This window comes from Dipodomys spectabilis, unplaced genomic scaffold, assembly GCF_019054845.1.
Source record: "Dipodomys spectabilis isolate Male_0828 unplaced genomic scaffold, ASM1905484v1 ptg000043l, whole genome shotgun sequence".
Classification (NCBI taxonomy): Eukaryota; Metazoa; Chordata; class Mammalia; order Rodentia; family Heteromyidae; genus Dipodomys; species Dipodomys spectabilis.
This window is the reverse complement of record NW_024870720.1, coordinates 9,446,116-9,459,309: the sequence shown is the minus strand read 5'-3', so window position 1 is coordinate 9,459,309 and position 13,194 is coordinate 9,446,116. Positions and strand designations below refer to the sequence as shown.

Sequence of the window (13,194 nt, the reverse complement as noted above, 5' to 3'; positions counted from 1 at the left end):
CCTCCCTTATGACTTTCCCTTAACTAAAAATAAGTTAAATGGGGAAATTAGAAATAACTCATTTTTATTTTCTGATAAGTCATGTGCTGTCATTCTTGAGAAATCTGAGATTTGCAAAGCTAGAGATTGGGTCCCCTTAACTCAGCCAGCCTGTTTGTTTTCTCTGTCCTTTCCTACTCTAAGATCGGGTTCTCATGTATTGTTTCTTTAATTAACCCTCATTAATCAATTAAAATGTACTAATGTGAGAGCTGCACAAGTATAGCCCTTTAGGTGACATTCTGAGCAAATGCCCTAAGTGAAGAATCCTGAAGAAGGAATCTGAGGAGGGACTAACAGACTTGGTTCAAAAGATGCTTTTAGAGATATAGTAACTCAGCATGGCCCTCAAAAGGTTATTTGACCAGTTAAGATGTGAGCAGAATTTTTTTTTTTTTTAAGGAGAAAAATTGCATAGGGGTCTCTGTGACTGAGCTATTTTTCTAAAAAGTACTTCTGCCAACTTCTGGTCCTTTGAAGATTTGCAGGGTTGTTAATATGTCACTTTCCTGGTCTGAGCTCTCCTCTTTGTTTTAATCAGCTGGGGTTGGTGTTCAGTAGCAGCTGTGGTTACCACCATGAAAACCACCCTAGGGAGGCAAATTTCAACAAATCAGACCACCAGTCTTTCTGGGTGCCACCATGGCTTTCTATTTAACTGTCACAGGCTTAGAGTGTCTCCAGTTTGCTTTCTTCCTTACCCGCTTTAACTGAGACATGTTGATTATGCAATCTTTTTTTACGTTCTTGGAACCTGCTTTTATGCAGACCATAATTCTGGATTTGGTATCTAAGATGGTGAATTTTTAAACCATGAGACCACCTTGTCCTCATGGTGGTCCTAATATGGTTTTCACAACTCCGGGGCTCTGTGGAGCAGTTGGAAAGCCATAGAATGTTACGTGTGAGTGAACTTTTTTAGAAAATGTACTTCCCAAACATTCAGAACATTGGAGTGACCATACAAGATAATTCTGAATGTATTTGTAGTAATGAAGCAAAATGCCCTCTACATGGGAACTAATAATTACCTCTAAAACATTCAGAAGGTTTATACAGATTCCCAACAGCCCCCTGCCCCAGAAAAAAATCCAGAAATATATTATAAAATAAATGAGCTCTTTATAGCGTAATTAAGGTTGTAATTTAAGTGTTGTTCACTGTCTCTTATCTCTCCCATATGTGTTCAAATTCATAATTTGGTTTTTCTTTTTTGTTCCTTAGTAGACAAATTTTTTAATTTTTTTGTTTTATTTATTTATTTATTTTATTGTGAAAACACCATACAGAGGTGTTACAATTACATGGGCAAGATAATGAGTACATTTCTTATCAAGCACTGTTGCCTCCTCCTTTGTTTCCCCTTACCATCCCTTCCCATCTCCCACCCCCCTTCCCGCCTCCTTTCCCCCAGCCAAAGATGTAAAGTTGGTTTTTCAACATAACATCTTGTACATCTCATTGTTGCAATGGGTCCACCTGTATCCCTATTTAAATGATTTGTTTTTTCCCTTCCCCTCCACAAATTATACCAATATCAAATACAGTGAAAGCAGGGGTTATACCATGGGGGAGGGACATACAAAGCAACAAAGAAATCATCCTATAAATATGTTAGAAACAATCACATGAAAGAAAAAACATTTGAATACTTATCTTGGGGTTCATTTCGCCTAACATCAACTTATCTGACCTTTTCTGCTTGTCTCAGACATACACTAATTATTGCAAATAAGGGAAACCATGGGACCTATGTTTCTTTGGGCCTGGCTTACTTCACTTAATATAATTTTTTCCAAGTTTTTCCATTTCCTAACAAATGGGGCAGTGTCATTCTTTCTGATGGAGGCATAGAATTCCATTGTGTATATATACCACATTTTCTTGATCCATTCATCTACTGAGGGGCATCTGGGTTGGTTCCATATCTTAGCTATGGTAAATAATGCTGCAATAAACATAGTTGTGCTGGTAGCTTTAGTATGGTCTTGTTTGTGATCATTTGGGTAAATGCCCAAAAGTGGGATTGCTGGGTCATAGGGGAGCTCTATGTGGAGTCTTTTGAGGAACCTCCATACTTCTTTCCAAAGTGGTTGAACAAATTTACACTCCCACTATAATCAAGAGTTCTTGATTATAGCCATTCTAACTGGGGTGAGGTGGTATCTCAGTGTTGTTTTGATTTGGATTTTTTTTTATGGCTAGAAAGGTTGAGCATTTCTTCATGTGTCTATTCGCCATTTCATTTTAATTGAGGCTTTATTCCTTTCGGCGTTACAACTCACACATATGCAGGAAAAAATATACCCAAATAGGCTGAAAAATAGAAGAAAATATTGGCATATGTCTTGGGTTCAGTGCTTCAGGGCACTGAAACATGCCACCTTTCCTCCAGCCTCCCACCCAGAGAGCTACACGAAAAGAAGAGAATGTGGGAGGTTTGAAAAAAAATCCTCAGGATACTGTTGCCAATACTGAAAAGCATTAAGAAAAGAGAATTGGGGGTTTTTAATAAACCTACTTATAAAATACCGTCATCCTGTCCGTTACTAGGATGCACTGCTCATGCTCCAATGTTTGAATTCGTATGGTAAACGTTTTAGAATAGTTAAAATTCTACTTCTACCATTACAATGCTCATCAAATAATTCAATTAGCATTAGATGCTTCAAGAATTCATTACTGTAGCATCTCCCCCCCCCCTTTAGTAAAGATAAGGCAAGAATGACACTTATTACTAGAAAAGTGTAGCTTATCGAGCAGCCATAAGAATGTTGGCAGAGATGGCATGCAAAAGGGACCACTGAGAGTCACAAGCCGCCGCCATTCTCTTGACCCACTTGGAGGCAGAGGATGGCAGCTCCCCGCTGGGGACCGTGGGCAGTGACACCTCCAGGTCTCTCCATCACCACCTGAGAGAACTTACAGTTGTCTCACTCTTTTGACGACAGACCTGACCTCTTTTGTCTTCCTTAACCTCATTCTTTTGAGAGATGCTGATATATATTTGCACGCATCATCTAAATTTAAGACACGGCTTGCACTATTGATCTACATTTTGAAAAAATCAGTGACGACTTTGAAAATAAACTTAACTTAAAATTGTATTTATTTGTACTTGTTCTGGAAGAAGTATAAACAATGTAATTAAAAAGTGGTAAGTTTGGTAGGCAATAGTTTCTCAGAAATTTCTCACCTTTTTACTTTGATCTGTCACTTTAATTTCATTCTAACGTGTTGCTAAGACACATAAATTATTTTCCTCCTAGTTGTGCTATGATACTGAATTCCTTTGAAAATTAATAGCACCGAGAGGGCTCTGATCTTACTGTCTTATATAATTGGTTGATATATGAAGGTGGACCTTCATGCAAAATATAGTTGACTGAAATTTTTGCATTTATTTGATTCAACATAAAGTGCAATTGTATCTTTTAACCCGCTACACATTACCTATTGAGCTGTCCTTCCTTGGTGATAAAAGTTTTACTTCTGTGATTATGAGATGTGGTTTTAGAAGTACATTTTCAAAAAATGAAAACTTTTCCTATATATTTATTTGGTAACATTTTAGTTTTAATAGAGTGTGGGTCAGGGAATTATTTCTGGGCTTTCCTAGCTATACTTCTGGCTCTCCTTTGTTCATATAACAGTTGTGTTTTGGATACTTTTTGTAACTTGTGATTAATGTAAATCCTCCACTGGCTTGAAGCTTTATGAGCAGCAACCATAGTTTTCATTCTCATCACTGTATCTCCAGTGATAAAGAGACTAACTATCTGGTCTGTGCTAATCACTCAATAAATGTTTGATGAATAAGTGAATTGCTCGGTTAAATCAATTATTCATAAGCTGGAGCTTAGTAAGTGCATACTTAATGAAAGTCTAGTCCCTGGTTCTAATACAGTTGGTTCATGCTTTCTCCACACTGATGAAGGCCTTAGTATCAAATGTGTTGTCACTATAGATTCATTTAGGAGAGAAAAAGAGCTAATAATTTTGACACAGGGCATTCTTTTGGTTAAAACAAAACCTTGTCTTCCCAGTTACCTACAGAAAAATGTAAGAACATAGTAAGAATGATTGCAACAATGAACGCCTAAGCCCTAGCTCAGTAGCTAACTCTGTTCTAGGCTCTGGGGCATAGTTGGGCAAAAGAACAGCAGGAAGAACTCTTGACTTTGTTTTAGCGATTATAGAGGAACAGTAAACCAAAACCTCTTAATTCCAAGCAGATCTGTGTCCTATGCACTGAGATAAGGCATCCAGACACTCCAATGACCTTCAGATCTTTTTTTTTTTTTAGACTGGTTGATATATTGGGGATGTTTAAAGATTGCATTGATGCGGTATAATATAGATCGATAATTGCACTCAGTGTGACTAAGCACAACTGTTAAGCATCCTTTGCACATATGTCAATGTTAAAAGCTTAAAGGATCCCTAGAGAAATAGGAAACCTAATAGAAAACATAACTTTTCTAGAACATGGGTGGCTGCCAAGCTCACGGAAACTTCTATATTATAATGGAATGCTTTTTCAGATATAACTACCACAACTCTTCTTCCTTAGTAGCTGCAGATATCACTTTCACTTGAACTAAAAGAAATAGATGAGAATTTACGTGATGTGCTGGTGATTTTTGTGGTTTACAATTCTTGTCATTTCCTGTGGTCCTATTTGCTTAAGAACATCTGAGCTAGTTGGCTCATCTACCACTGAGACCTGCCACTTTTACTAAGCTCTAAGCCTTCTGCTCTTCACCCTGATTATTTTCTTTCAGTGCTGGGGATCAAACCCAGGCCCTCACACAGGCCAGGCAAGTACAGTACCTCCAAGCTATGTTCCCCACCTCCTGACTCTTCATTTCATGAGCTTCCAAAGTAGACATCATCATTCCAATTCTACTTCAGTGAGAGGAGACTGTTAGACTGCTAGACTCTGTTTCTGTTTTTAGATCTTTTTCTATATTTTATAATGCACATCATTTATAATATTCACAACAAATATGTTGTGTGACTGTACAGCTGTGTCAACCTTTTTTCCTAATATAGCCCTCCACAAAATAAAGTCTGAGATGACTCTTCTCATTTTATTCCCACTACAAACAGTAGTGATTTTGCTGTTGTAGCAAACTGATTCTATTTTTAATTCCAAGTCTCATGTTAATAAACCATAGTTTAGGCTGTCAGCTTGGTTTAGAAGAAATCAAGAATGCAGAAAAGATATTGGAGACTTGAACAGCAAAATGTAATGAAGTGTGTGGTTGTGTACTCTTTGTACCAGCATGTGAGTGGAGGCATCAGCATGTTTGATAACCCCTAGCTGCGGAGCAGTTTCTATGTACTCCAAGCTGTGGATCCAAGATTCCTTACATATAAGGGGGTGGGGATATTTTTCATGATTTCTCTTCAACTTATCTTTAGATTTTGATTATAAAACTTCAGATTTCCTTATATGTCTAATATCTCCCTCCTGGCATGATAGATCCCTTCTTACAAGCACTATCCTAGTAGATCCACATTGGATAAGTCTGTCTTCTGACTCAGAAAAGATGGATGTGTTGTTTTTGCAAGCCACACCCAGTCACTACTCAGAGCCTGATTCCTTTCAGCTGTGTGCGCAAATTCTAGCCTCATTTGCTAAATCGTTGGCTTTGTGAGTTCAAATGTGATGTCTAGGATTCCAAAAGCATCAAGTTAAAAAAACTCTTAGCCTTAGAAAAATTAACCAGTCGCGTGATTTCTCCAGGAAGCAGCAAATGAGCCATTCCAGCCGCCTAGTGATCTCAGCCTGTAGGCCTGTAGCCTAGCTTGAACTTCAAGGAAAGGAGGTAAGGAATTCTCTTTTAAATGAGACAGCATCAGGAAGTGCTGGAAGATGCTGAGATGAAAAACCACAGAAGCAAATACTGCCAGCAGCATGGAGCCCAGGGAAGAGCCTTTGAGTCTTTAGAAACAGCACTGCGGCATAGTTCTGAGAATTCCACAGCACATCCAGATTCCGAGATCACCAGGAGCCAAAGAGCCATAGCCAATGACTAACTTGCTCTTCTAACAGCCAATCTTCCTGACCCATCCCAGGTCACCTCTAGTGAACTTTCCGAAATGCATATCAGATCCTGTGTCTCCCTTTCTGAAATTCTCTACCAGAGAACCTTCAGCTCTGTTCCCTGCTGGCTTCTTCAGCCCTATCTTCCCCGCCACTTTAACTCATTCTTGTACTGACTAAATAGCAACTTCAGAAGTATCATGCTTTTCCATGCCTCTGCCTTTGATGTGATCTCTTCAGTCATACCCAGATCCTCCCGCCTCAGCTGATTGTTTGCCTAAATCTGAATTCATTGTTTAGGACTTAAAGTCATATTAACACATGTTGGATAAGGTATTGGTTTTGGTGGTATTTTTAGCTGTCCAGACAAGGGAGATATTTTTTCTCTCTTCATCACTGTATTCACTTAAAAGTAAATATGAAAATTTTCTGGACATGGTGGCTCATGCTTGTAATCTCAGCACTGGCTCACACCTATGAGTCTAGCTATTCAGGAAGTTGAGATCTGAGGATCGCAGTTCAAAGCCAACCCAGGCAGGAAAATCTGACTCTTAGCTCTAATTAACCACTAGTAAAGAAGTCAGAGGTGGGTTGTGGCTCAAGTGGTAGAGTGTTAGCTTTGAGCAAAAAAAAAGAAAATGAACAAAACTCAAGGCAGTACCCAGGCCCTGAGTTCAAACCCCAGGACCAGCCAGAAAGAAAAAGTTACATCTAAAAGAGAGAACATAAGATTGAGGGCTTCAGTAGATGAAAAAATATTATTTCATGATTTTTCTGTGATAACAAAGTCTACGTTATGTCAAAGAGTCATTAACTTGACCCCTTTATAACTTTCAGCATGGTGACATTTTGAAAGTAAAATTAGTGTTTAGCCTTTTTTTTTTTTATTCCAGAAATGTCATGGGAATTTTATCATGTTTCAGCACACTGACTATGTAATTCCCATAATGCCCATTAGCGGCCATCTGTGTAAGCGAATCCATATTTGGGGTGAAATTGATTACAACTCGAACACGCCAGTGTTATGATCAGGAAAAGCACGCAAAGTTCACATCTTTTTTTTTTCTAATGATTGCTGTGTAGCTGAAGATATTAATTTCCAAAGGCAGAGCCGTCCATCACTCAAGATGCTAATCTCACAACAAAGGACTCCAGGGTAAAAGCACAGGCAGCTGCAGAGCTTTCCACTAAAATGAATAAGGACCCCTGTTCAGGAATCTCTCAGGATAAAGGGAAAAATGAAGAGATGTTTAGAACACGGTGTTTCCTTGATGCACATTGACGTATGTGAAATTCCTTCATCACCGCTACCAGCACGCTTCATGGTAACCTACATGTAACTGTTCTTAGCATCCCTTATTGGCCCTATGTCTGTGCTCCTGCACTGTTGCTTAGCTTGAAAATGTTTGCTCTTGCCTGTGCAAAATCAGACACTTCCCTTCTTTTAAATATGATTTCAACGTGATCTCTCCAATGAAGTCATTCTTTGAGGTTTGTGTGTGGTAATATGGAGCGGTGTAGTGTCTGAGCTTATATCTCCTCTTGGAGCAGAGCTAGAAAGTTCTTGAGTATATTTATGTATTTCTAACAAACAGGTTCACATTTTGGATCTTTGGCTATCTGGTTACCCCAGTATTTTACAAAAAAAAGAAGTGAAGGAAAGCTTTTAAAAAAAAGTTCAGCACCCGTGGCTCATAACTAGAATCCTAGCTACTCTGGAGACTGAGCCTTAAGGATCATGGTTTAAAACCAGCCTGGGCAGCATGATCTCTAGTGAATCACAGAAGAAGAGGAAGAAGAAGGAGAAGGAGAAGAAGAAGAAGAATAGGAGGAGGGGGGAGGAGGAGGAGGAGGAGGAGGGGGAGGAGGGAAGAAAAAAAAAGAAAGAAGAAGGAAGAAGAAGGAAGAAAAAAGAAGAAAGAAGAAGAAACAAAGAAAAACCTGGAAATGAGGTTGTGGCTCAAGTGGTAGAATGCTAGCCTTGAGCAAAAAGAAGCTCAGGGACAGCACCCAGGCCCAGAGTACAAGTCCCAGAACTGACAAAAAGAAAGTAAGTTTGAGCTTGGGCTTTACGAAATGAACCAGCTTTCACTAGGCAAGATGGTGAGACATGGAGCTCTATTGATATGAATGCTGGGTCTTCATACAAACACCTTGCAGATGCATGCCTATCTGCATGCTCTTGGTAGCCAAGACTGTTGACTGGCTAACATCCTCATCCCTTTCTTCCTTGACAGCTCTATTGTGGAGGCTGGAGAAGCTAAATACTAGCAGTAAGAAGTAGGCCTGTAACACAGGCTGGGAAATTGACTTCATTTAGAAACATTGGGTTGGAGGTTTTAGGAGCATTTCTGCTTTTCTAAGAAGAATCAGATACACTTGGTACATTTTGATTTTTTTTATTGTTCTTGTTTTGGGTGGTACTGAGGTTTGAACTCAGGACCTCAAGCTTACTAGCCAGACACTCTTTCACTTTGACTATACCCCTAGCTCCATTTCTGTGTTAGTAATTTTTGAGACAGTGTATTACTTCGAGGCTAGACCAACTTGGACTGTGATCTTCCTATTTGTCTCCCTGATGCAGTGGCAGGTGTGTACCATTTTGCACAGACATTGGTCAGGATGAAATCAGGCAAACTTTTATGCCTGAGCTGGCCTTGACCCAGAGGTCCCCTTGTCTCTGCCTCCAAGTAGCTAGAATTACAAGCTTGAGCCACCACATCTGGCTTACCTCCTTATTTTTATCTTCCACATAGCTGTTATAGTTGTATTTGTACAGCTACTCTGAGCCAGTCAGAGAAACTAAGAGAATAAATATGGATAGTTAAGCTCCTAATCTAATAATACCCAGCAGTGTCTCTCAGCTCTACTTAGGTTAGGAAAGAAAACCTTCACTTTAGCCATTGTTAGTCATCGTTTTCTATTACTTGCATCCAAAAGCATTCTTAATTGGTACAGGCCTAAATCCTACACATGTAGATCAAATGTGGTATTGCCATTTTTCTAATGGTGGGTGCACTTCATGGCTTCATGTTATATCTTAAGTATTTTTGTAGTATTTCAAACTTTGCTGCACCAAAATTACATTTGTGATCTGTGGTCAGTGATGTTCATTATTATAATTGTGTGGAGGTGTCAGGACCTCACCCATATAAAGCAATGGATTTAATAAATGTGTGTATTCTGATTGTCTCACAACTTAGCTGTTCTCCATCTCGCTTCCCCCTGTAATCTATGCTCCCATTCTCTGGGATACAGTAGTATTGAAACTGCACTCTATTATAACCCCCATGTATTTAAGTGAAAAGTAGAGTTTCTCATTTAAACTCAAAAGCCGGAGATGATTCCATAGTGAAGTTAAGGCCAAGACCAACTGGAAGGGGTGAGGGCTCTGGCACCACACAGCCAAGTTGTGAATGCAAAGGAAGAGTTACCTAAGGAAGTTTGAAGTGCCGATCCAGTGAACTCACAAATGATAGGAAAGCAAGACAGTCCTGTTGTTGATATGGAAAAGTCTTAGTGGTAGGGATAGAAGATCAGACCAGACATAGCATTGTCTTAAGCCAAAGCCTAATTCAGAACAAGGCCTGAACCCTCTTCAGTGCTGCAAAGACTGAAAGGGGTCAGAGAGATCTGTGGAAGAGAAGTCCAAACTGACTTAAGTTGTTCATTGCTCATGGGGCGTAAGGAAAGAGGGCATCTCCATCACATGGAAGTGCGGGGGGCGAGGAGGCAGCAGGTGCTGCTGTAGACCCCTACAGCAGGTGGTCAGGAAGGTATGGGGAGATCACTGGTGAATGTGGCTACACTAGCAATAGATACTCCTGGAGACCAAAGAAAATGCCCACTAGCACTTTCATAGCCAGAAAGGAGAAGTCAATATCTGATTTCAAATGGCAGACTGAATCTTCAGAGGGGACTGAATCAGCCAGGAACATTAAGTATGCTCATTTGGCATTCTGAAAATCCTAGAGCCCTTTAACTATTACATGAAATCTTCTCTGTAACTCTGCCCATGCTCCATAACTGGAATAACAAAGCCTGTATGTTATATCTATTTGTAATGTAGCTTCCTGAATATTTGAGGCATATTACTGGGTTCTACAGCCCAGAAGAGGGAAAAGAAAGATTCCTTTTGAAATATTATTGTTTATTGATAGTGTACCTGGTCACTCAAGAGTTCTGATAGACAAAAACAAGAATTACAAGTTCATGCCTGGTAACATAATATCCATTCTTCAGTCCATGGAATAAAGCATGATTTCTACTTCCAAGTGGTATTATTTAATAAGTTCTTTCCTGGAGGCTCTAGCTGTGTAGGCAGTGTGGTTCTCTCATGGGTCTATCTAGGCAAAGTAAATTGAAAACAATTTGTCATTCTCGATGGCATTAACATTTGTGGTTCATAGCAGACAAAAATATTAACAGGGGCTTAAAAGAGGTGGATTCTAACTTTCATAGATGACTTTGAGTGAGAAGTAAAACAGACATGATAGACATAGCAAATGAACCACAATCAGAGCTGGAGCCTGAAGACTTGAAGAACTACTGCAATCTCATGATAACTCTTTAATGGATAGGGAGTTGTTTCTTAATTTTTTTTAAGAAAAAAAACTATAGCAGGATTAAAGTGGGGAGAAATAGAAAAGGAGAGAAACATTTCCTGCTCCCCATACAGGAAATAGAAGTTAAAGACTCCAGGAGTACTTTCTTAAGAGTGAACAAAGAAAGCTGTTTCTTGAAATGGAATCTCTTCCTGATAAAGATGCTCTGAACATCGTTGAAATTCCAGCACAGTATTTAGAATATGACAAGAAACTTAGTTCATAGGGCAGTAGTAGAGTTTTCTTTTGGTTTTGGTTTTGTTTTGTTGCTGGTCCTGGGGCTTGAAGTCAGGGTCTGGGGGCTGTCCCTGAGCCGCTTCTACTCAAGACTAGTGTTCTACCACTAGTGCCACAATGCCACTTCTGACCTTTTCTGAGTAGTTTATTGGAAATGAGGCTGAAGGACTTTCCTTTCTCAGCTGGCTTTGAACCATGATCCTCAGATCTCAGCCTCCTTAGTAGCTAGCATTACAGGTATGAACCACCGCCACCCTGCTGGCAATGGTACATTTTGAAAGGATTTTCTCCACCAGGGTAGGATGCCTCAAGCCTGTCATCCTAGCTTCAGAAATAGAGATTCCAGTTCAAAGCCAGCTGAAGCACAAAGAAGTTTCTATTACTCCATCTCAACCAATGCCTGGGCACAGTAACACATGCCTGTTTTTCCAGCTAGCATAATGGTTGGATGCAGTGGTACATGATTTCATCCCAGTGACACAGGGAAACACAAGTAGGAGGATTACAGTCCAGGCAGGTCTTGGCATGAAATGAGGCCTTGCCTTGAAAATAACCAAGCAAAAAATAATGGTTAGAGATATAGCTTAAGTGGTAGAGCACTTGACTAGCAAGCGTAAGGCCCTGAGTTCAAGCTACAATACCAAGAGTGAATGATTGACTTCAGTTTTGAAAGAACTTCTATTGTGAATAGAATACTGTCAAATTGCAGCATCTTTTGCAGAGAAAATGTTTCATGAAAGAAAATTTCATTCCCTGTGGATTTCGTTGTTGTCTTCTGTTATGAAACTGGCACAATCATTAACATCAAAGCAAGACCCTTCACCAGCAGAAGCATTATAACTTGCTAAAGGCACAGATAACTATTAGCATTTCTTAGCAGCAAATTACTTTTTTTGGTAGTACTAGGGATTGAGCTCAGGACCTGTCACTTGCTAAGCAAATGGTCTACCATCTGAGCCAACCTCAAGTCCTGTTAACTTTAGGGTGTCAAGCTTTTGCGCAGGCCGGCCATCTTTACACCATGACTGGAATTACAGCTTGTTTTTGAGATAAGTTCTTGCTTGCTTTTGCCCTAAATTGTACCAAACCATGATCATACATTTTCTACATCCTGAATAGCTAATATTACAAGTATATGCTACTGTTCCTGGCCTCACAAATTACTTTTTTTACTTATGTTGGTTTTTTAAGTATAGTATTGCTACATACTATATAGTATAGCATGAACTATAATATATATATGTATATACATACATTATATATACATACATTATATATGGTATGTATACTATATACTATGTATAGTATATTATGTACACATATACTATATATAGTATAAACATGTTTTATATTCGCTGGGAAAACAAAAAATTGATGTGATTTTTTTCCATTGTGTTTATTTTGATCTCTAGAAGTACCTCTAGAGTATCTCTGAAGTATTGGCTGTATTTGGTCTTACATGAAAGATCCTATTTAATGAATGAGGGATTTGTGATAGCCTGGACTTCTAACATGCAGTTGTTCAACAATGGGAAAAACACTCCTTTTATTTTTTCTGGTCCTGGGACTTGAACTCATGAGTTTTTTGATCAATGCTAGTGTTCAGCCACTTGAGCCACAGCTCTGCTTCTGGTTTTTTAATGGTTAACTGGAGATAAGAGTTTCATGGGCTTTTCTGCCTGGGAGATCCTCAGATCTCAGCCTTTTCATGGATAGCTAAGATTACATTAATGAGCTACGAGTGTCTACCTTATTTATTTTTTCTTTGACAGATGAATACTATCATTTTGGTTTTTGCTGTCTTCCTCATATTTCTAATTGTATCCCGTATGTACATTTCCTGACATTGTATATCAAAAGTAATAGTTAATAATATTTGCATATTATCTTTACACTTAAGTGAATGAAATTGCTTCTTCATTGTGTTAATCTTCCACTGTTTTGTTTTTCTTAGTAGCTGTCTGCTTCTTTTCAATTGACTTTTTATTTCCATCTGTGGGGGGCAGGGGCTATGTTTGGGGAAGCAATCAACCTTAGGGAGAGGTAAAGTTAGACAACTTCAGAGACTCTCACTCTCATGCCAGAATTATTGGATGAAAATCAAGAGTCTTTAAGAGCAAAAACTCAGTGGGATAGTTGGAATTTATACCAAAATCCATGAATTACTGTTATGCCTGTAATTTTGAAACAAATACATCCTTTGGTTTTTGCTCTTACACAACCTAAAACTGGTTTTCTTAACATTTTTCTCATTCATTTTCT

General features: G+C 38.9%; 1 protein-coding gene across 5 annotated transcripts in view; it reads left to right on the top strand.

Annotated features, from left to right (window-relative positions):
* Atp8a1 (ATPase phospholipid transporting 8A1) overlaps window positions 1-13,194 on the top strand; it is a 215,073-nt gene that overhangs the window by 109,157 nt on the left and 92,722 nt on the right. The gene's annotated exons all lie outside the window — the stretch shown is intronic.